General features: G+C 44.2%; 1 long non-coding RNA gene across 8 annotated transcripts in view; it reads right to left on the bottom strand.

Moving 5' to 3' along the window:
• LOC102468377 (uncharacterized) overlaps positions 1-21,229 on the bottom strand; it is a 28,269-nt gene extending 7,040 nt beyond the window's left edge. The window contains exons 1-6 of one of the 8 annotated variants that reach the window (XR_003546837.1): positions 19,479-21,229; positions 18,545-18,700; positions 18,090-18,229; positions 11,961-12,121; positions 7,252-7,308; positions 1,045-2,062 (exon numbers count right to left, since the gene is read on the bottom strand). This is a non-coding gene — a long non-coding RNA (uncharacterized LOC102468377). Of the gene's footprint in view, positions 1-1,044; positions 2,063-6,517; positions 7,196-7,251; positions 7,309-11,960; positions 12,122-18,089; positions 18,230-18,544; positions 18,701-19,478 lie in introns of those variants that run through there. The other 7 variants (XR_003546847.1, XR_003546846.1, XR_003546842.1 and 4 more) reach the window with 7 other exon arrangements.
• Between the last annotated feature and the right edge of the window lie 1,867 nt (positions 21,230-23,096).

Below are 23,096 nucleotides of genomic sequence, written 5' to 3'. Positions count from 1 at the left end.
TTAAAATGCCACCCAGCATTCTCTCCCAAAGCAATTGAGATTTATGGGTCACTGTCAATATCAGTGCATGTTGGCCATTATTTGAAAGTCTTCTGCTCCTTGGCACTGACTGCTATTTACTTTGAAAGATGAATGTGACTTTATCATCTATGCTAGGAGGAATGGGCTTTAAAGTGCGTGTGTTTTGTTTTGTTTTGTTTTATTTGGGGATTTTTTTATTCCACTTCATTCAGTTTGGTCTGATGATGTAAGCCCCTACTCCTCTGATAATACCAGCATTCTCGGAGGCTCTGGAACAAGGTTCAGGCACACCAGCGTTACAGTAGGGAGAGACCCTTAGAACCTTAGCAGCGAAGGTGCCCCTGTCTCATGGGCTAAAGTCACAGATACATGATCTAGGGCCAAAATTGAGACTCACCATGAACTGGTTTGAGGGGTAAAAGGTGGTCTCCTCCTGAACACTTCTTGTTTTTTGTGTTGCTGAGTGGGTCATACATAGAAACTGAGGAGGGAGCTGAATCGTTATGGTTATCACACGGAGTGTTCATTGGATTCCCCTGAAAAACTTGTTAAAACACAAATGCTGGGGACCAGCCATTAACGTAATGGCTATGTCGCTGGACTCCCATGTAGTCGTCTGTAGTTCGAGTCCCGGGCCTGGTGGCTTAAACTCACTCTGGGTGCATGTGCATGTGTGTCCAAGATTCTGAAAGGAGAATGGAGAAGAAGGTATTGTGGTGTGGCCATTCCCTCCTGGGGCGGGGGGGGGGAGAGTGTCTGCTTTGGTCTTTCTGGCAAGTGCACGCATCCCATAGCAAAAAAAAAAAAAAAATGCTGAGCCCCACTCCAGAGTTTCTGAGTCAGTGGGTCCAGGGCAGGGTCCAGGAATGTGCACTTCTTTTTTTCTTTTTTCTTTTTTTTTTTTTTTAATTATAAGAGGGCACATGCCCTCACCAGAGAAAGATAAACAAAGAGAAAGAGATAGAGGGGAAAAACACCCCCTAAAGGGGCATGGTCACACCACAGTCTCTTCTCTACTTTCCTATTCTGTTAGGATTTGGGGACATGCATGCACACACACTCACTCAGTGTGTTTTATCAAGCCTTCCAAAGTGGGATTCAAACTACAGTTGCCCATATGGGATCCAGCTCCCTTAACCACTAGGCTACAGGGCCAGCCCATTTTAACAAGGTCTCAGATGATGCTAATGCCAGTGTTAGTTCTGGTCCTTCCTGAAGGACCATTTTAGAATAGTAGAAAGTATTAGAGGCCATGAAGGGGAGAAAAGAGGCTGCTGGCAGTGTGAGGCACTCTGAGAAAACAAAAACAGTCCTTGAAAGTAAATTTTATTGTTTTACTGCTCGATATGCAACTTAACTATTTTTCTAAGAATTCTTCAGTTAAAAGTCAAATTCCATCAATAAGCTGTAAACCTGGATCTAATTTAGAAATGTACTCAAGTGCTAAATGGATCTGGGACCACTGAAGCCACCCAACAGTGGCCTGCTAGACTGAGAGTACTAGGAAGATCAAAGTGCTAAGTAGCTCGTGGTGCTGCCGCTAGGATATTTCAATGACTTTATTGGGTGACAGTTGTGAGGCAATTCCTGGTGTTGATAACAGAGCCTGGGGTACACAGGTCCACACCAATGGTCTATAAGAGATTTTCCTGCAGCAATCAGGGACTACAGGTGAATCTGGGCCCAGGATACAGTCTAAAGACTTTGAGAGTTTCATACTGAACACTAGAATGTCTTCAGAGGCAGATGACAACATTTTCTTTGCACCAGGGACCTTACATTGGAAGTTATGATGAAGCTGCAATTTCAGTGTATCAGGGCTGCCTTCTCCTCCAGGAAATGTGCTGAAACGAGTCATTGTGTGCTAAAGCCAGGCTGCTCCAAACTCTTGCATCAAAGTCGTTGCTTGGGTGCCGTTATTGGAGATTGGCCTCCTTAGCACAATTAGAGGCTCTGACTCTCACAAAGTTGGGAAATTATTACTGAGACCCAAGCTCAGGGTGACAGGTAGTGCATAGAGGGTGGAGGAAAGTCAACATATCTGGAGATATGAAAAAGACAGTTTAGAATACACAATAATTGTATTAGTTGGGACTTTGGTTCATAAGGACAAAAATCCAACTCAAATTAATTTAATCAAAAGGGGGATTTATTTACTAACATAACAGGGATGTATAAAATATAAGCTTCAGATACATCTGGCTATATGATTAATAGAGCCATTGTGTCTCTTCATTATCTCTCTCTAATTCCCTCCATGATGGTACTCAGAGTCTCCATTTTCCTTGGTCTTCAAATTTCCAGAAAGACTATGCCTTTGCCTTATCATATACCTCTGGAAAATGTTCCAGAAAGGACTCTGGCCAAGTGCTCACCCTTGAATAGACGACTATGGGTGAGAGGATGGGATCTCTGATCAGTCTGGTCTGGAACCATGCCCACCCCTTGGGCAGTGTCAGCTGTACCCAGACTAGACTAAGCAGGATCCCCCCAAGGCAGGGGCTCCCCTGGAGGAGGAAGTCAGCCAACCACTGAGAACCTGCTGCAAGGCATGAGGCCAAGGGGAAGGCACACAGGCTCCTGCAACCACAGGTGCAGACGATGATTCCCTGTCCCACTCACATGGTCCTGACGATGCACATTGGGCCCCTGCTCCAAGGTATGTCTACTGTAGGCCCCACCATGTTGCAAGCGTTAGGGCAACATGGCACAAGGTTGGGGCCACAGGGGAGGTCTGGGTTCAGATCTCAGATCAACCTGAACAGCCCAAGTGCAGTGGCATGTGCCTGTGATCCTACTAACTGGGAGGCTAGGGCAGAGGACCTCAACAGCAAGACTCTGTCAAGAAAAAAGTCAATATGTTGTCATTACTAATCTACCTGGGCCAAGCTGACCTTATGAGCAGGGAAACCCCGAATGATATTACAGACTCAGCCATTTATTGGGCAAAGGAGTCTTTAATTAGCTCCATAACACACAGAAGGACCACCTCAACTCTCAAACTTTGTTCCTCCCAGAGGAAGCAGGTGGGTGAAATAAATAAAACTCAGCCCTTTCATTGGCTTCTTAGGATATTCTGGGGCCTATTTTCAATACTATGTGTCTTAAACACACACATCAGTGATGCTTATTCCACGTCAGTCCCCAGGAGTGGTCCCCAGATGAGCAGCATCAGCTTCCCCTGGAAGTTAGTTAGACAAGCAAATTCTCAACTCCACCCCAGAGACCTGATACCTAAAACCTGGGTGGCAGGCCCAGAAGTATGCATTTTAACAAGCCCTCTTATGACTCTGATGTACTTGCCAAACTCTGAGTGCTGCTGCTCTGTACACATGTTTATGGTCCCTGACTTATTAGGTCATCGGGAAAGTCAGGACATAGTTTTCTAAATTTTTCTATGAAAAAGTGCATTGTTACTTTCCCAATGACTCAATATAGTGGTTCGACTTCAACTGAACAATGGTGCAAAAGTGATACATATCTAGCAGAAACTGTACTTCCGATGTTGAGTTTTAATCTTTCCTGGGCAAGCGATTTGCAGTAGGACACTCCCTCACAATGCCAGGCAATGACCTGCAGCTATCAGCATGCAATCATAAGCTGGGGAGAGCTCGGGGAACCCACACTCTAGAGTCCATAGATGCTCTTCAACTTATGATGGCATCACATCCTGGATAACCCCATGTAAGTTGAAAATGTCACTACGTTGAAAATGCATTTAGTATGTCTAACCTACCGAACATCACAGTACAGTTTACCCTACCTTAAACATGCTCAGAACACTTATATTAGCCTTCAGCTGGGCAAAAACCACCTAACACAAAGCCTAGTTTTCAATAAAGTGCTGAATATTTCATGCAACTGATTGAATACTATTCTGAAAGGGAAAAATGGAAGTGGTGTATGTGTACTTAAAGTACCATTTCTAGGGCCGGCAGGTGGTGTGGTGGTCAAGGTGCCAAACTCTTGCATGGTCGACTGTGGTTCAAGTCCTAAACTTGTTGGCTTGCCTTCTCATTCTCCTTCTCTTTCTCTGTCTCTCTCTGGTCAAACTGAAGAATAATTAATTAATTTAATAAATATTTTTTAAAAGTAACATGTCTACTGAATGCATTTCATTTTTGCAATACTTTAAAGTTAAGAAATAATCAAGTGAAGCTATTGTAATTAGGGGACTATCTGCACTGTGTTTACCCACATTTTTCGGAAGTTGTATTTTGTGTTATTGTATCCTTTCATGTCTACGTAATGCCCATTTCAATTTAGATGTTTTCAATGGCTGATGGGCTCCTATAATCCCATCCTAAATTAAGAAGCATCATATTTGATCCAAGTCATCAAGTTCAAAAGGACCACCTATTCCAGGGGACCAGCAGTTAGCGTAATGGCTATGTCGCTGGACTCCCATGTAGTCAACCGCAGTTCGCATCCCGCACCCCGTGGCTTAAAACTCACACTGGGCACATGTGCGTGTGGGCCCAAGATCCTGAGAAGAGAATGGAGGAGAAGGGATTGCAGTGTGGCCATACCCCTGGGGGGTGATTTCTCACTTTCTGTCTCTCTGTCTCTCTCTGTCTGTCTGGCAAGTGCATGCACCCTATAGCAAAAACCTCTCCAAAAAAAAAAAAAAAAAGGACCACCTATTCCAAAAACTAAACCTTAAGGTCCAGGTTTACTGAGCAGTCGGAAGTAGTTTTCTGTTTTTCCCATCCTAGCACTACCAAGTCAGACTTCTCCATCTCTTAATAGCCTCTTGGGCAGATTTCTTAACTTTTGGTCAATTCTGTCATTAAAAGTGGTTTTCTGAGGCCCTGTCAGCATGACCTTGTTTGTCACCAAGGACAACTTCCACCTCTTTGGCTTCTCCAACAACCCTTGTCTTCCCACACAATCCTCCTTTTTAGAGCCTCAGCAACCATGGGGGTCTTCTCGGCCCTCGGAGGGCCCAGGGAAACTGAAGTGGGGGAATGCCATCTCCCCACAGGCACACTCCCTCCAAAAAATATCCCTCCCCCTCCACCCTGCCCACCATCCTACCTTCAGTCACCTGAAGTAAGCACAGCCCCCACATTCAAACATAGCGCCTCAAATTCCTATAGATTCAGGTCAAACTCTCCCCAAATCCTCAGCACCAGCTAGGGGCAAGACCTTGACCATCCCAGCAAGCACCCACCCTAGAGCACTATGACAATTTCTGCCCCCTGTGTGCACCCTTGTCCTGTGTTCTCAATAAGTGGCTCTGACAGACCCCCAACTTGACCTTGAGAGAAGAGTAGCAATGAGAGGGACACAGGTCCGTTCTCTCGGTGGGGTCTGTCCTCGCCTCTCCCCCCTGTCTGTCTATGGGATAGGGGAAGGTGGGGGGATAATAGGGCTTGCCTCTTTTTTTTTTTTTTAAGAGGTTTTTTGCTATAGGGTATGTGTGCTCGCCAGAAAGAAAAAGAGAGACAGAGAGACAGAAAGCGAGAAATTACCCCCCAAGGGGAATGGCCACGCCACAATCCCTTCTCCTCCATTCTCCTCTTGGGATCTTGGGCATGCACACACTCATGCCCGGCATGAGTTTAAACCACTGGGTCTGGGACTTGAACCATGGTCAACTACATGGGAGTCCAGCGACATAGCCATTACACTAACTGCTGGTCCCAGGGTTTGCTTCTTTTTGAGCCCTGGAGTTGGGGAAATCTGGCCCTAATGCTGGGACCTCTCTTTAGTGAATGCAGTTTTCTTAGTCCCTGGCATTTTCAGAAGAGGTTCTAATGCCAGTCCTGTTTACTACTCTCTCACACATATTTTTGTTTTCACAAATATTGCCTTAATTAACCTCACGATGATCCCATAAGTTATTTAACCTAGAAGGAAACACTCTCAGAGAGGTTAAGCCTCAAGTCCCAGGTCACACAGCCTAGTGGTAATGGTGGGATGGGAACCCAGCCCAGTGTCTCCTGAACACCTGTCCTCTCCCTGCTGTTTCATGCAGATACCTCAGCCATACTTGTCTTCCAGTTCTAGGCAGCAGGAAGCAACTAGCCAGAGAAGTAACTTGTTTCCAAGGCCACTGAGCAGCTGACAGGGGAGAGTTAGGGACATGAAATTTCTTTAGAGAAAATGCCAATTGGTTCAAGTCAATCATGCCCAGAAGACACCACATGAGTCCCGACCATAGTCTTCCCAAGCAAGATCACATGCTCCCCGGGAACCCTGAGCTGGCTGCAGTCAGCTACTCCCCTTGGCTTCCTGTGGTGGGGGAACCATGGGGATATAAGTTGGTACCTCCCAGGCAGAAAGCTGGACTCTGGCTCACAGGGCTGTCTGGCTAAATCTTGTGTTCTTGTTCCATCGAGTACCCAGCCCAGGTCATACGGGGTCAGGGCACCATCTGTGCCTTCTGGATGGCTTTGTCCAGAATGACTCAGTTTCACATGTGGTGGGTGGATGTTCATGGTTATGCTCCAATTGTGACCCACAGCAATGACAATTTGCTAATCAACAGATGCAGTTGGGCCTCTGCTACACACAAGAGGCTTCTTTCTTCGTATTCCAGACTTCTGATGAGCTCAAGACCATCCCATGGCCTTGTTGTGTAAAGAGCATTCCCGAGGGCTGGGATCCAATGAGTTGTACCCCCGACATGGGCTAAGATCATACTTTCCCCACTGAAGATCAAAGCTTCCACCCTTCACAGAGCCAATTGTGAAGTTTTCAAGAATTTCGAAAGCTGATTTTTAAACACAGCCATTATTTAAGAATTAAATTATAAACCTAACAGTGAAATGAATTATGTTTAGAATATCACTAATAAATCATTGAAACTCTTCTGGTCCTAAATTATTTTATCACATTTTACTATGATCTCTGGTCCTTACGGTTATTTACGTCTATCACGCCATATGGTAGAAATACTGTATAACCAGGCGCTAAGGTGCATCTCTTCTCAACTCCACATTCGGTAACAAAACAGAAACTGGTAGTTTCAATAGGAGCCTTGATGATTGTATTTATACATGGAAACCAGCAAACATTACAAAGTCAGGTTCAATTTGTTGTCTTGTTGCTATGTGGAGTGAAAGTCAGTAAATGTTCTATAGCGGGCCAGGCAGTAAATACTTTTCCCTTTGAAGGCTAGTAGGTCCCACTGGAGCTACTGAACTTTGCCACTACAGCACAAAAGCACCTACAGAAAATAGAAAAACAAGTGGACATGGTTGTGTTCCAGTAAATTTTACTTACAGAAACAAGTGGTGGGCCAGATTTGTCAGGTCATATATTGCCAGTTCTGGGTCTAGGCTTCAAAAAGTCATGGAGAAAATGTTAATAATGAAGATTAAACTTTAAAGTGTCTGTAGTTGAGGACCAGCAGGTGGCATAGTGGTTAAGGAGCTGGGCTTGTACATGGTCATCTGCAGTTCAAATCATGGACCCAGCAGCATGAAACTAGGTCACTCTGGGCATGTGCATATGCATGCCCAAAATTCTGAGAGGAGAAATAGAGAGAAGGGATTGTGGTATGGCCATTCCCCCCTGCAGGGGGTGGGGGTGATTTCTCACTTTCTCTTTCTCTGTCCCTCTCTGTCTCTCCAGAGAGCACACATGCCTTGTAGCAAAAAGCCTCTCCCCACCCCCAAAAAAGGGAAGTATCTGTAGTTGTTCCATTTATAAATAGAGAAAACATTCTTCCAGTATTCAAAAAATAATGATCTGATTCAGCAAAGGAGCTTATGTCATTGTAGGATGGTTGAAGTCCCCATATACATCTTTTTTGTGTTATTCATTGATGTAAATGAATAGATCAGCCAAAATTCACATGCAAATTGCACTTGATCATCATTTGCCCCTAAGTTGGCTGATGAGAGGAGAGTTCATCAAAAGTCAACAAAAGCATTCTATAAGAATCAATTAGTGGGGCCGGCAGGTGGCATGGTATTTGAGGTGCTGGACTCCCACATGGTTGACTACGGTTCAAGTCCCGAGTCTGATGGCTTGCTTTCTCACTCTCCCTTTCTCTCTGTCTGTCTCTCTCTTTGGCAAAATTGAAGAATAATAATAATAAATTAAAAGTTAAAAATAAATCTTAAAAAAATAATCAATTAGCAATATAGCTTTATGATAACAAGTGTTGTATATTTTATTATTATATATTAATTATTTAACATTCATCATTTGAAGCAATAAAATGGATATTAAGTGTATGTATGTAGGTATGTATGTACATATATGGATGGATTTTTTTCCCCAGAGAGCCATTTGTTAGTATTTACCATCCCACCACTGCCTGTGGGACATCTGCATAAAATGAGCCCTAACAGTCCAGACCAACACAGTTCAGGGCTCAGGGAGGGGGAGGATGTCAGGGATGGATGGACAATTGGGAGAGCCCTGCAAGGAAGTCCTGGAAGGCTTCCTGGAGGAAAAAAGCCTTGAAGAATGGGAGGACTAAATAATGAATGGAGAGGGGCTGCACTTGAGGCTGGAGAATGCCATGGGCAAAGGAGTGGAGGATGGGATTCCCTGACTCAGTCAGATACCAAGAGAAGGGGATTAGCGGAGAACAGCAGTGGAAGACAAAGTGCATCCAGGTATATTTAATGAGATGCAAATGTGCTTAGAGTTGAGCCAAAAAATGAAGAAAAGAAGGTTACAAAACACGTGCATTCATGTTCAGGAAAAAAATATATACATTAGAAGAAAATGTACTGAAATATAAATAGCTGTGGGTAATAGGATTACAGCTGATTTTGTTTTCATCTTTCTTAATATTTTTCTGTCACTTCCTATTGTTGTGAAGTGGTATGTATTACTTTAATAATCATGAAAGAAAAATAAGCTTTTCCCGTATGAAGGGCAAAAAGCACTGAGGCAAACCTGAAGCCACAGCCATGGACAGGGCACAGCTGGCCTGATGTAGCCCAGAGGCCCCTGGAGGGAAGTTCGAGAGAGGGGTAGTGAGACCGGGGAGTAATCACTCCCACCTGGGAGGAGTGCAGGAACTCAATGGTAGCCACTGCTAATGGCCTCCTTCCTCCCACAGCCAAAGTTCCCTGTCTCTGCAGGGGATCAGTCCCCCATCCCAGTCTCAAATGTCTACTCTCTCTTTTCTCCCCTATGACTAGTTTGCAAACTTTCTCCCCTTCACATTCACATAGGCAAAACAAATCGGGAAAAGCAAGAGGGCCTCTCTTTCCAGGGTGTCACCATTGCTACTTTCCCAGTGCAGTTTTTCAAAGTAAACATCACCATGCATAGAATTGGAAAACTGAAAGGAATCTCAAAGTGCATTTCATCCAACTCATCTATCTTACTATTAAAGAAGTAGAACTGAAAAGGTCAAGTGGCATATCCAAGGACAGAGCTAAGTGAAAGCTAATCTCCAGCGGAGTAACCCTGAGGGTCTGGCAGCCCCTTTCTCAGCATCGGGGTATGGTCAGATGAGCCCGAGCTTCATCACCCAGTGAGGTGGGCTGAGCTGCCCTAGGTTTCAGCAACGTGGAATTTTCTAATCCTTTCTCAGACTTACAGATGGAAAGCATGAATGCCTACAGGACACCTCATTTATTACACACCATTTGGCTTCTCCAGGACAGAGCTACAGCATCATTTCTTTTCCTCTCTGTCTCTCTGTGCACCACACACCTGTAATATCTTCCTCAGTGGATCAGATCACTGCCGCTCCATTCGTTATTGGATGAGGCCTTCAAATGCTATATTTTTATCAAGTCTTTCGTTTTTTTTCTCTCTCTCCCTCTTTCTCTCTCTCTTTAGTTGTCAGAGGGCCCTTGTGCTTTCCAGAGTGACAAATCTCCCACCAGTGGAGTATAGTCATGCTGCAATTCTTTTTCTGCATCCTACCAGGATTTGGGCCTGCACACCCAGGTGCCTGGAGTCTTTCTCAAGCCACCAGGGCCAGGATTTGAACCTGGTCAGTTGTGTGGAATCTGGTTCCCAATGCATAGCACTTAGCCACTGAACTATGGGGCTGGCTTCTCTATAAAGTCTTTTTATGTACAACTAAGGCCACATCACTTTGTCCTCTGTTACCTTGGTTATTACTATCTTTATTCCTCCAAAATCAACCAGGTAATCCCACTTGGTAATTAAAAGGGGTAGAAGCACTGGCTGGGTCATTTCCTCCATCTAAACATGGCCGAATGGCTTATAAGGTGAGGATGTCTATCCTGTGTGTAAAATCTGTCTGCCTCTGTGATTCACACAATTCCCTGTCCTCTCCATCCTGGTCCATGTCTCCTTCCTGCCACTAAGGCTGTTCCTGGGCACTTTCTGAGCATCTTTCTGTGCAGTGCCATATCGTTAGTCTTAAATTCTATGCTCCTAGAGTGCAGGAGACATAACAGTTTATACTTTTTCCTGATCAGAAACATATGTAGCTAGAAGATTAAAAAACACTTTTTTATGAACTAGATAATAACAAAAATTAAATAGTAAAGGTCCCTGCTGTCCCCAGTAACTACAGAGCTTTAAAAATAAAGAAAGAAGCACCTGTTTTTTACTCCTACAGAGACAGGGACATTTATAGAGGAAAAAACCGTGCCCATATATCCTGTGCTGTGCCTCGTGGAAGAAGAATAAAAATTTTAATGAGGTCATAAGGAAGTGCTTACTAAATGTGAAGTTCACAAACTGACCTTTAAAGTTGGGAAATGAACTTCCCCCAAGCAAGGTCAGCATGTGCTATGGATAGACCAATCACTGAGCCTCTCCACCACCGCCCTCCACCTTATGCAATTAAAGAACAAACCCAGGCATTTTTTTTTTAATGGGATTGGTCTTTAGATTGGTGCATTTACTGTTGTTATATTGGGTCGTTGGAAAAGCCATGACATGTTTTTGCATAGAAAAACATGAAAAGTAGATGGCATAATGGCTACATCGCCAGACTCCCGTGTAGGCAATTGCAGTTCAAGTCTCCGACCCTGTGGCTTAAACTCACACTGGGCGCGTGTGCGTGCATACCCAAGATCCTGAGAGGAGAATGGAGGAGAAGGGATTGTGGCATGACCATCCCCCCTGGGGGGTGATTTCTCGCTTTCTATTGCTCTGTCTCTCTCTGTCTTACAGGCAAGTGCACACACCCTATAGCAAAAACCTCTCCACAAAAAAAAAAAAAAGAAAAAACCCCCCCAAAAAAAAAAAAAAAAAAAAAAAAAGAAAAAAGAAAAAGAAAGAAAGAAAGAAAGAAATTAAAGAAAAACATGGAAAGAATGTCATGGATTTTCCAACAACCCAATGGTTAATAGCAAAGATATTGCCCTCATTTTTGGCTCTTTTCTCCAAATCAAAACATTCAAGATGACACTGTCCAAAGAATAAGCATTATTTGAGATGTTCCCATCTTTCAGCCTTTCCCAGCTTTAACCCATTTGTTTTTGATACTTTCAGATTCTAGACCTGACTTTTGCCAGAGCTAAATAAGTCTGTGTTTCCTCTCCCCACGACAAAGGCTCAGAAATCAAAGAACTTTCTGTTTCTCGGCAATTCCCAGCAGCATCTAGTCACTGTTCTGACCCAGGAATTACATTCCAAGTACCACCCATGCCTGTCTCTATACTACTGCTGCCCCTTGTCTTTGATCGCAGTTTCTCAATGGAATAGGACAAAGGAGGTTAGAGCACTTTCTGGAAACAGCTCCTTGTCAACTATCTCCATTTTTTTCTTTTGTAATTTCCAGTTTATATATAAATGTTGTACATCTTTATGGGTCTTTAAAGCATATGTACAGTGTATAATAATTACATCAAGGATAAATTCATTCTTGTGTCAATTTTCTCCTAACCCTCCCTCACCCCATTCAACCTCTACAGTCATCCCCTCCATTTTTATGCTATCAAGTCCTTCTGTTTTTGCTATAAAGTGAGGCGACTTCAGTTTAGGTTAAACAGGAACATTCAGGATTTGTTTTTCATAGCCTGGTTTATTTCACTTACCAGTATATCTTCTAGATTTATCCATTTTGTGTCAAATGACAAGAGATTTGTTTTTCTTTACTGCTGAGTAGTATTCCATTGTATATATGTGCCACATTTTCTTAATCCATTCATTGGTTGTTGGTCACATAGGATGATTCCTTTAACTAACGTGGATAAATCTGCAATAAACATGAATGGGCAAATGTCTTTCCGAAAAGTGATTTTCTGTCCTTTTACAGACGAGTGGGATTACTGTTTCAAATGGCAGTTGTTCTATTTCTAGATTTTTGAGTAACCTCCACAGTTTTCCACATTAGCTGCACTAATTTACATTCCCACCAGCTATGAATGAAGGTACCCCTTTCTCCTCAACCTTTTCAGCACTTGCTATTCTTTATTTTATGATAGCCATTCTGACTGGTTTTAATACCTCACTGTGGCTTTAATTTGCCTTTTTTCTATCTGAGGTGAGCTGTTTGCGTTCCCTATATATTCTGGCTTTCGATTCTTTATCAGAAATGTAGTTTGCATTCTGTAGGTTGTTTCCTTATTTATTGTTTCCTTTGCTGTGCAGAAGCTGTTTGGCTTGACATAATCTCATTTGTTTATTTTTTGGTGTTGTTGCCTATGCTTTTGGAGTCTTGTTTAAGAAATCATTCCCTACTCCAATATCTTGAAATGTTTCCTTTATGCTTTACTCAAGTAGTTTTATAATTTAGGTTTTATGTTTAAGGTCTTTAATTCATCTTGAATTATTCTTTGTAAATGGTGAGAGAGAGGAGTCTTTAGGAGATCATCTAAGTTATACCTTAGATCACCTCCACAGACTGCCATCAACAATAGCATTAAAATTCATTGCTTTATTATTTTTTTCTAATGAATAGTTAAGAGGAAAAGGTAATCGATCATAGGCTATGGAAAAAGCTGTAAGTCTCCACTTGGCTATGGGCACAATATGTTCTAAGAGGGAGAGATGGTAGACACATTTCGTATTGTTTAGGTGAGGTCTGTATATTCTAGTTCTGCTGGGGCAAAAACAGCTCCCAGTCATTTAAATCCAATGTCCTTGTGGACAGTAGGTGGGGCTAATCTCTTAGCACAGAAGACTGCTGGGAAGTCCTGTGCAAACCTAATGTGATCCTTGACCTTTCCCTGCAAGCAAGAAGTGACACAGATAATACCGTCCTAGAGACTCTGCTTTGGATAGTTCTCACTGGGAGGGCAAGATTCACTGGTGAGGTTGTATTTTAGTCCTTTGTTAAGTTTGAATAAAACATTTTCAAAGCTGTCAGAGAACTGGTTTCATTCATTGTTTTATTACTTTTTTTTTTCTTTTGGGGTCTCTTTTAGAGAGTTAACAATAAATACATAAATCAAATGAAAGCTAAAAATACATTAAAAGTCCCAGAGTTGGTCTAGGTTTTCAGGAAAACAGCAGTTTCTAGAGGAAGTCCTGCCCACTCCTGAAAACAGAACAAATAAATAAGAGGAGAATCCACCAGCAAATGAGCGTTCAGTATTTTCTCAAATCACATCAGTGGATTTTTACATTTATGGGAAAACATAAACATTCTCCCAAATTGGGCTTGGCCCATACTGAAGTAGAAGATGAGCCCTGCGAACTCTGCACTTAATATGGTTGTTTCTGCAGCTGTCTCAGGAAGGAATTCACGCCCCTCCCCAAGGACACCTGCACTCAACAGATTCTGGCTCCACTTGCCCTGTGGGGAGGAGCAGAGTTATCTTCCACAGCCACGCAGCAGGGCTTCCTCCCTAACAGGCAGGCCCTGGTTAGGCCCCTGGGTTCCTCTGTGATCAGAACAATAGTCAGAGGGTGGGTGCAGCTGACTCACACTCAACAGAGCCAGTCTCCCTTTTTCCTAAGAAGGGAGTCTCTTGATTCATCCCAAAGGCTCCCATGCAAACAAAGCTGTGTGGGTACCAGCCTGTCTGCTTGCAAGTCCACTGGTGGATGTTGGGGGTCAGCCCTGCAGGGGTGTGCTCTGGAAGTACTTTCAGCTGCTAACAAGCACCCCTCAAGCTGACCCCAAAATACCCCAAGTCTCTCAACTCTCAAGTTCTCAGCCCATCCACAGCCAGGCCTCTGTCTTTTAAGACATTTAAAACACTTCTGACATCAAGTTTTGACTTTTTCCTGGAGTACTAACTCTGCGTGAAGCACTGCGGTTTTAAGAATTCAGGAATTAGAGAACAGCTCCTGGGGAAAGGAGGGGCTGGGACTGAGCTGTCAGAAAGGACTCAGTGACTTGGCATGTGGGCATGTAAAAAGGACAGAGAAGGGCCTCAAGGGAGGCAGCATGGGCAAACAATCATGGCGGGCTCTTGGGACCAGGAGCCACACACCCAACCAGACAGAAAGGCTTCCGTGCTCCAGAGCCCATCTCTAGCAAACCCTTCACTTAGGCTATAATCACATTTCCCACTCTTACGCACTCTGCAAGGGCGCTATTGGCATAAATCCCTCTCAAAGATGGGAAACCCAGGCCTTAATGGGCCACATGTTTGTGCAAGGTCGCTCAGCTATCATGAAGACAGGGCTGGGCTACAAACACAAAATGACTGACAGTTCTGTTTCCTACCCTGCCACAGTGTCTGCAGGGAGAGTTTGGAGGAACTCTGGAGTTGGGAGATAAAAGGGCACAGGAATAAAGAGTTGGGAAAACAAGGCAGCCTGTCAGAAGGGAAGGAGGCAGAACCAGAACTCAGGAGACCCCAAAACCCAGGACCACGAGCCACATGTCTTAGAAACGTGAGCTAGTCCTTTAGCCTCTTTGGCCCTCAGTTCCCTCAGCTCAAAGAGGACAATAGTCCAAACTGGTACTTCTCCGCAAGAGACAATGTCAAGTGTCTTGAGTAAAGGAGTGACTGGAACGTGACATTTAAGGAGACTCTGATTGGGATTGGCCCACAGTGTGGTTTCAGAGGAAGAAAGAAAGCAGGAAGGCCAGCTCACAGATGTGCAGAAACTCAGATGTGAGACAGAGAAGACAACCCTCAGGCACAGAGCTTGGGGTGTCTGCTGTTGAAAGGTCAAGGCAAGACACAGAAGTGCTTCAAAGGAAAAACACCACATTTGGAGATTGACAGGAATAACGACAATTACCGGGACTATAGTCTCTATCCCACCAAGAGCTCAACTGCCAAGTCTCACGACAGCCCCACCGCAGGAAACATTACCATCACCCCCTCTTACAGAGGAACAACCAAAGCTTAGAGAACAAAGTAACTGGCCCAGGGTCACAGGGCTGACTGGCAGCAGAGTGGGCTTTGAAGGCAGGCAGTCTCAGTGCAGGGCCCAGGTTCTTATCCCCACGCAGGACCGTCACCTCCCTGTGTGCAGAAGGAAAGAACAGCACGCTCCCCCAGGCCTCTGCCTTTCACTCACACTGGCCTTTGAGGATGCCCTCACATTCCAGCTCCTCCTTAAAACATTCACGCCTTAGTCTATTCGCTTACCCACACCTACCCACACCCGCCTGCCACTGTTTCCCCCATAGTCCAGGCTACTTCTGTAAGTCCCGTTTCGCTCACTCTCTTGCCCATCTGGCAAGCTACACCCTTTTATCCAAGCCGAACGTCTGCATCCTGTTTTGTGAGAATTAGGCTCAACTTCTTCCTGGCTTCTAGCATCTCCTTGCCTATTTTTTATATGTACCACACTGTATTTATTATGGTTTTTTGTGTTTTTTGGTTTTTTGTTTTTTTGGGTTTTTTTTTTTTTTTTTTTTGTCTGATTGTTCATACTTCCGCCTTCCTTCTAGGATTGTGAGTACCTTGAAGGTTAAAGAGGCTGGGCCTCAGAGTCATCCATGTGCACATAGCACATGACATACAGTGGGTGTTAGATGCTAAGTGTCGATGAATAACTTAACATCATGGGTCCAGTTTATGTTCCTTTCTCCAAGGGACTGCTAAAGTGAAGTAGTGAGCATGTGAGTATTGGAAAAGAGTTCTTCTGGCTCCAACCCCATCCTATCCCACTGAACAGAATCACACTGTTTATCATAAGAGTGTTCTGTGTCCTTAAAGAGATGGTTTCACTAGTCCGCTTTCTTCCTTGACTTCAAATCTATCCCATTGGTGTAGACACTCACCATTAAACACACACATGCTTCTTCCCTGACTGGATCTCAGACCGAAGCCAAAGAAATAAATATCCCTTCTCCTGTTCTGCTCCCACTACAACATACACTAAAGCGTGGGAGGGCTGAGCCCGGGCAAGGCAGGGGATGGGCTAGTGACCCAAAGCCAGAACCTTACATGTAAGCTCCGTACTTCAGGGTAACTGCCAACTTGGTTTGCTCACCTGCCCAGCAGCTCCCAACCCCCATAGCCCTGGCTTAGAGGCTGCCCAGTATCCTCCCAGGTGATCCTTAAGGGAATCTAGAGCTCTGGCTCTGCAGGCCTGGGCAGAGGAAGCAGGCCTGGCGATTTCCTTCCAGGCCTGCTGAGCTCTGCTGTTCTCCAGTCTCTGTGTGCTGCCACAGGGCTGCAGAGATATCCTTGGAGCCTGTTAGCACTTGCCCAATTCCTGTGTGGCCACATGGCTTCCAGGACACCATAGACTCATCCCTGCTCTCAGAGTCATTGTAGGAGAATCCAAAAGGTGGGTCCAGTCTCTTCCCTCCCAGCAATGACCCTCACTGGGGCAGCTCTGGGGTACCTGGCTGTCAGAGTGGCCTCCAGAAGCCAGCTCCCCAAGGCAAGACTGTCCTTCCACTGCACACACCATGGCAGCCAGCCTCCTGCCTGACTGCTTGGTTCTTGTCTTCCGTGGACCACTGAAGCAGAGGGGAAATCACGTGTCATTTGCTCCGTGGTCCTGACAGCCACTTGTTCAGGCCAAAGAATGCCAGTGAAGCCTAGGGCCTGGGTTCCTGTTTCAGTGAGCTCTGTGACCTCTGGAAAGGAGCATGACCTCTCTGAACATGACCTGTCTCTTCATGCCTTCCCTGCCTCCTCAGTGGCGAGAACTGTGGCACCGATGTGAGTGGACATTGAAGAGTAAACGAGCATGTCGTGTGACACACTGGTCACAGGAAGCTCTCTGGGCATGCCCTGCACTTTAGCAGTCACTTGGAGAAAGGAACATAAGCTGGACCCTCACTCCCCACACTGATGTTCAGGCTCCTTCCTCGCTGACTGTCAGGTGCTCTGACAGCAGTGACAATGGGCAGACCTCAGCCTGTGTCCCTGGTAGGCACCACTGACTGGGTTGGGGAACCAATGGGAGGAGAGAAGGGAAGTATCAAGGGTCTAGGAGGTAGACAGCACAATTTATAACCAAATCAAACAAACGAAACCAGCAACTACTAAGATCCCCAGTCTGTTTCTAATATGCCTGGTCAGGCCCCATGCCAGTGTGTGCGAGAGAGAGAGAGAGAGAGAGAGAGAGAGAGAGAGAGAAAGGAAAGTTGATAATTATAGTTTCCAACCCAGGAAAAGAATGGTAGAAACTGGCCTAGACACGTGACTTCACACACACACACACTTTATTTCTTCGGTTATTGCAATGACACAGGCGTGCGTGCACACACACACACACACACACACAGTCTGGGGGGGCCTGACTGTAGTCCCAAAGTCCTTCATATTTTTTCCCAGAATGTCTAGAGGGCATTTTTTCTAAGGACCCACTAGCTTGTCCTGGTCTTTCCAAGTGAACCACTGAAGCCATCCCCATTCACCCTCGTTATGCTATTTGACCCGAGATGAGTAAACAAAGAGAAAACAGCCTTTTTATTCCTTCCATGTCCCTCCTCCCCTTACTCTTTGATGACATCCTTGCTTCAAGTGGCCGAGTTCTCTGTCAGGCTTCATCCACTTGCCAAGATCTGATTCAGGACTTGATTCTCCCATGAAGACTTCCTTCGCAGTCTCTTCCCCTAATAACATGCATCTGTCCCCAAACTTGTGCAAAGCATTTCTGAGGCCAAGCATTGTCCTGCAGTCCATGTGTAAGGACCCACGATCCCTACTCACCAGATGAGGAAACTAAGGCTTGAAAGGTGCCATAACTTACTGACGGTCACACAGCTCACAGCTGGCAGAGACAGAATTCAACTCAGGGTGTCTGACTCAAAGCCAGTGTGTTGAGTGCCACCAGCTTATGGTTAAAATACGTACCTCTTTTCTTAGCTCTCCCATGGAACTTGAACACTTGTTCTAATGCCTTGTTCTCACAGCAGTCTCACAGGTGGTTGTCTCTGCAAACCGGGAGATGAGCACCTTGCGTGGGAGATAAAAGCTTACATTCTTCTAGGTTCCTAAAAGGGGAGGTTCCATAAAGAGGTTGACTGACTCTTCAACATCTTTAAAGGGAGCTTTAAACCCTTTCGCCATGGCGGGGGTCTGTGATCTGGACCGAACCAGATTTGGGGAATGGGCCCTACTCTTCTCTGCCCCACTCCTCCTCAGCCCTCTCTTGCTGTAGTGTAGACACAATGCATCAGCCCAGGCTATCTTCCACTTCCTGCCCACTGCTCCTCTTCTAGCTTCAGCACTCACCCTGTTGTCCTCAACTCTTCTACCCCATCTGAGCCCCTGCTACCAGCCTGGGTCAGACATGCCTGTCCTCTCACCAGAAATAGAAAAGAAGCCATTAGTCTCCTCTCTGCCCAGAGATGGAGCATGTATTCATCTTCTCCAGTCCCATCTCCCAGGCCCCTCTTCTGGGGCATGTGGTTATCGACCTGCTTTTCCAATTTCTGTCATTCCTTAAAGATCACACAACTGGTCTGCTCATTCAGAGAGAAACAAATCCAACAAAGGTAGTCATTATCTTTGAGCATTTGATTTTGAGTATATCTTGCATGACTCTCAAATATGAGGTCAATACAAATAAAATCATTTCAATTGCCCAATATTAAATATTTCTGACCCAAAAAATAAAAAGCCTTTTAAGTGATAGTTACATTGATACCAGAGTCACAATGACAGGTTTCAAAGATGAAAGTAATGGATCAGAAAACAGAACTGTAGAGAAAACACAGATGAAAGGCAAATAACCCTATTTGAAAATCCAAAGCTTACATTTAAAAAAAAATGCCAAAAGCACTATTTTGTGTGTTTTTCTTTTAAATGATGAAAGGAGCACACACTTGCCATCGACTTGAGCTCCCAGCCCCCTCCATACCTGTCCCTTTCTGTCGTTGTTGTGTCTTTAGCAACCCATGTTTCCTACACTGGTGCTCCCAGAACCTAGTTGGCATCTTCCTAGGAGTAATACCGGTAGTATTGCTATGGATACCTATGAATGGACAGGTGCTCAAGACACCTGTGGGCAGGTAGTGCCACCTAAAGGACCAAACTAAGCTCCAAAGAGCCAAACTCCCCATCCACATGGTTCACCCAGTCATATACCAGCTTGCACCCCTGCACAACCAGACCCCAACAGGGCTTTGCATTAAAACAACGCATCATCAGAAATACCTTACCAGTATAGCAAAAGCATTTTATTTAGAACAAGATTTAAAGACTATGAACATTAAGCATCAGAATCTCTTTTCTACTTACCACAGCTTAAGCCAGTCTTGAGCTGTCCCAGACTTGAGTAGAACACAATTTTCTAACTCACCTTCAATGTTCTTGGGGTCAGCTCTTCCCAGACTTGTTTTTCTAGAACTTCAGTGGCATTGCTATACAACAAAGCATGCAAGGCTTTCATCTGCCATACCTTTAAAGTCCAAATAAAATACTGCTCTGACTGGTTTGCACTGGAATAAAGAAAAGCCTATCATCGCAGTCCTATCACTTTTCCAGGTACCCCAGGTCGCTATATCTTACTCCTTCAGGATCATGAGAAGATTCTCTGTCATAATCATCCTACATTTGCCCTTGTCACTCCTGTTCTTCCAATGAAAAAAGTTATTTCTCCCACTTTACTGCCTTTCAAACCTCAGCTCTTTGCACTTTGGAGCAGGATGTGTTTGTTCATTGATTGCTATTTATTTGGAATGAGTGCCTCTTATGAATGCCAAAAGTTGTTTTTTGTTTTTTGTTTTTTGTTGTTTTTTTTTTTTTATAACTGGCTTTGAGCACAGACTGGTCTTTTATATACTCCTAATACAGACTGAGGATTTTTTCAAATCACCTTTATAAGATAATTCTATGAAATTCTACATGAACAATGGAAAAGGTTTTAAGTGGGACATTAAAGTAACCAATTAAGTAAAGATTGTGGGAAATTGCTGGTATTCAGGGATAAGCTTGGCAGAGAGACAAAGGCCAAGATTTCAGCCAAGGGCAGGGGAGCAGGGACATAGATTATAGATCAGAATCGTGATGAATGGAGTCTAAAGAGGACATGGGAAGCAGGAGTGAGCAGGTGAAGGGCTAGCAGCAGACTTTCATGGACCTAACAAGTCAGCTAGGCCAAGAAGTCTCAGACATGTCCTGGGGATCCAGCAACTGGGAAGATGGAGTGAGAGAGGTCATCACTCCTCACACACTGAGACTGCCAATGCTCTTTGTGCCCTTTTTCTCTACACTCTGCAGTGTGTTGTCAGACTAGGTATAGGTACTGATGAAGCTACAGAAAGAATCACAGCCCCTGGTATCTGTCATTTCTTATGAACACCGGTGTAGAGGAGCTTTGTCTTCTGGTGGAAATCTAAAAACCCTGACAAGTTCCATGGAGCCCCATCTCCTGATTCAATGCCTAGTTCTAAAATAGAAACACTTAGTCCAAAACCCAACAGATGTTTGGGCTGTCATCATTATGCCTGTACTAAACTCATTTGTGATTTCACTGTAAAGTCCTGTCTGTGTGATTTATTAGGAATCACTTATAGAAGATTATTTGGAAAATCTTCTAGACATGAGGTATTTATGTATCCATCTCAATGATTTATCTTTTACGGCAATGCAAGAGGATAGTTTGAAGGAAATTTTGGTCAATTTTCCATCTCATCAACCCAAAAAGTTTCTGGAAATTGCCCTCACTTTTTAAGATGATCTTTATAATGTTCCTTAGTTTCATGAAAGATAGACTAATGTTTTCCATCTTGCAGACAATACCTTCTCTAGGTAGTCATAGGACCCTGCTCAAGTCGCTTGGCTCTTGGGGTCTCTTTTTCCTCATGGAAGACTTTAAACAGTCAATAGACTCTGTGATCTCTATGACTCCTTGTTCTTAGTATCTAGAGCTAACTCAAATATTGTGTTAACTATTTTGACCAAACCAGCAGGGCAGGTGAGAAACAGGGTTCAACGACCAAAATTCTTCTCTGCTATAGGGTGCGTATGCTCCCCAAAGAGACAGAGAGAGACAGAGAGACAGAAAGCAAGAAATCATCCCCCCCCCAGGGGGAATGGCCACACTGCAATTCCTTCTCCTCCATTCTTCTCTCAGGATCTTGGGCACACACGCACATGTGCCCGGTGTGAGTTTAAGCCACCGGGTCTGGGACACAAACCGTGGTCAACTACATAGGAGTCCAGTGACATAGCCATTAGGCTAACTGCTGGTCTCACCAAAATTCTCCTCTGGTTAGTACCCATTAGGTCAGAGCCAACAACTTTATATATGGTTTGGGTTCCTCTTCCCTAAACACATTGTGACTTTGCATTGATAGTCATCCTCTGTTGCTCTGGTCATTCATGTGGTTCCATAAGATCTTCCATCATCACAATCGGGGCGTATTGTCTCCTGGAACATATATATATAGATTCCTTTTCTTTCCATAGCATGAAGCTACCACATGGGAATTATTACAATTACCAAATAAAGTCACTTTCCACATATCTTCATCCAGAACATTAAAATGATCCCAATTGTTGCATATGTCTCTATTCTTTTTAAGAATAATTCCAGTTGTCAAAGCACTTTTCAGACATTCATCATTTTGCCTGACTCCTCACAAAAGCCCCACTTTTTAGAAAATTATTTGTTACACAACATTCCAGCTCACGTATAAGAGTTTTAACAGCCTTCTTCCCTGTTAAACTTTGGCATGACATTTCATCAAATTCTTTCTTATTGTTCATTTGTGTTCATTTATTCTATTCCTACCCAAATGTTTGCTCATCCTAGGAAAGAAATCTGCAGACCAATGAAGTATGAATCTGACTTATAGAGAGTAATTAGAGTTAAAAGACAAAATGCACTTCAGTCATCTGTCCCACCAACCCACAGGTTGTTGCTCACTATGGCCAGAAGGTACATGTCTCTCTGGGGCTCTCTGACTTGAGGAGCAGAACCTTTGACAGATCCCATGAGTCTTTGACCTCCTCTGAGATCCTCTTGAGTTCACAATGTCTGATTTCACATATTGGTGTCACTTGATGGCTACCCTGATCCCTCACAAGAGCATTTTTTTTTCTTTCATTTATTCTGTCCTTCTCCCAAGATGGCCACTTTTACTTTATTAATGAGTCAGCTGCAGAGTTTACAATCTGGTGCCAGGTTTCCTGGGAGGCAGCTTTCCTGGGTTTTGGTCAGGCTGATAAAGAAAAAGAAAAAAAAAGAAAAAGAAAAACCTCTGGGCTTCCTGCTGGCTATTTGTTCTTTTACATCGTAATTAATGCCCATGTCTTATCAGACTGGCCCATTTTCAAACGAAGTAACTGAGTCATTGACGTTGTTTGCTTTAGGGACCTTCCCACTCTGCCAAGACCTAGATTAATTGGGGTTTCGCTCACTGTTGCACAGTGATTCACCCACCAGGTATCCCTTACATCAAATCCTGCCCACTGCTTCGAAAAAATCACAGCCAAATGATGGGTTGTTTGGCAAGTCCCACTGATTACAGGTTTCTCCCACTGAGAGTCAGGGTTCACCCAGTGGTTGGGAGCTTGGATTCCAGAGTTGACCAGAATGGCGTCTGAAACAAGGACCACTTTTAACAGTCCTGAGTCTTCCTAAGCACCTGCTTCTGAGTCTGTAAGATAAGGAGAACAGGACCTGCTTCCTAGAAGGGTCAAAGAGAACAACTGAAATAAAACGCATGTCAAATGTGCAGTATGTGGTAAAAGCCAATACAAGAGTTGTCACTGATTAATCCACTCAACGCCTGGGGATAGGCAAGCAGCTAGGATTACCCCCAGAGAGTAGACAAGAACTCTGGGCTCAAAAGAGGCCCTGTGATTCATCCCCTTCTACACTGAACATACATGAACCACACCAAAATCAGA

The sequence above is a fragment of the Tupaia chinensis genome, unplaced genomic scaffold (assembly GCF_000334495.1).
Source record: "Tupaia chinensis unplaced genomic scaffold, TupChi_1.0 Scaffold000063_1, whole genome shotgun sequence".
NCBI classification, from domain to species: Eukaryota; Metazoa; Chordata; class Mammalia; order Scandentia; family Tupaiidae; genus Tupaia; species Tupaia belangeri.
The sequence above is the reverse complement of the archived record's forward strand: the minus strand, read 5'-3'. Positions and strand labels throughout refer to the sequence as shown.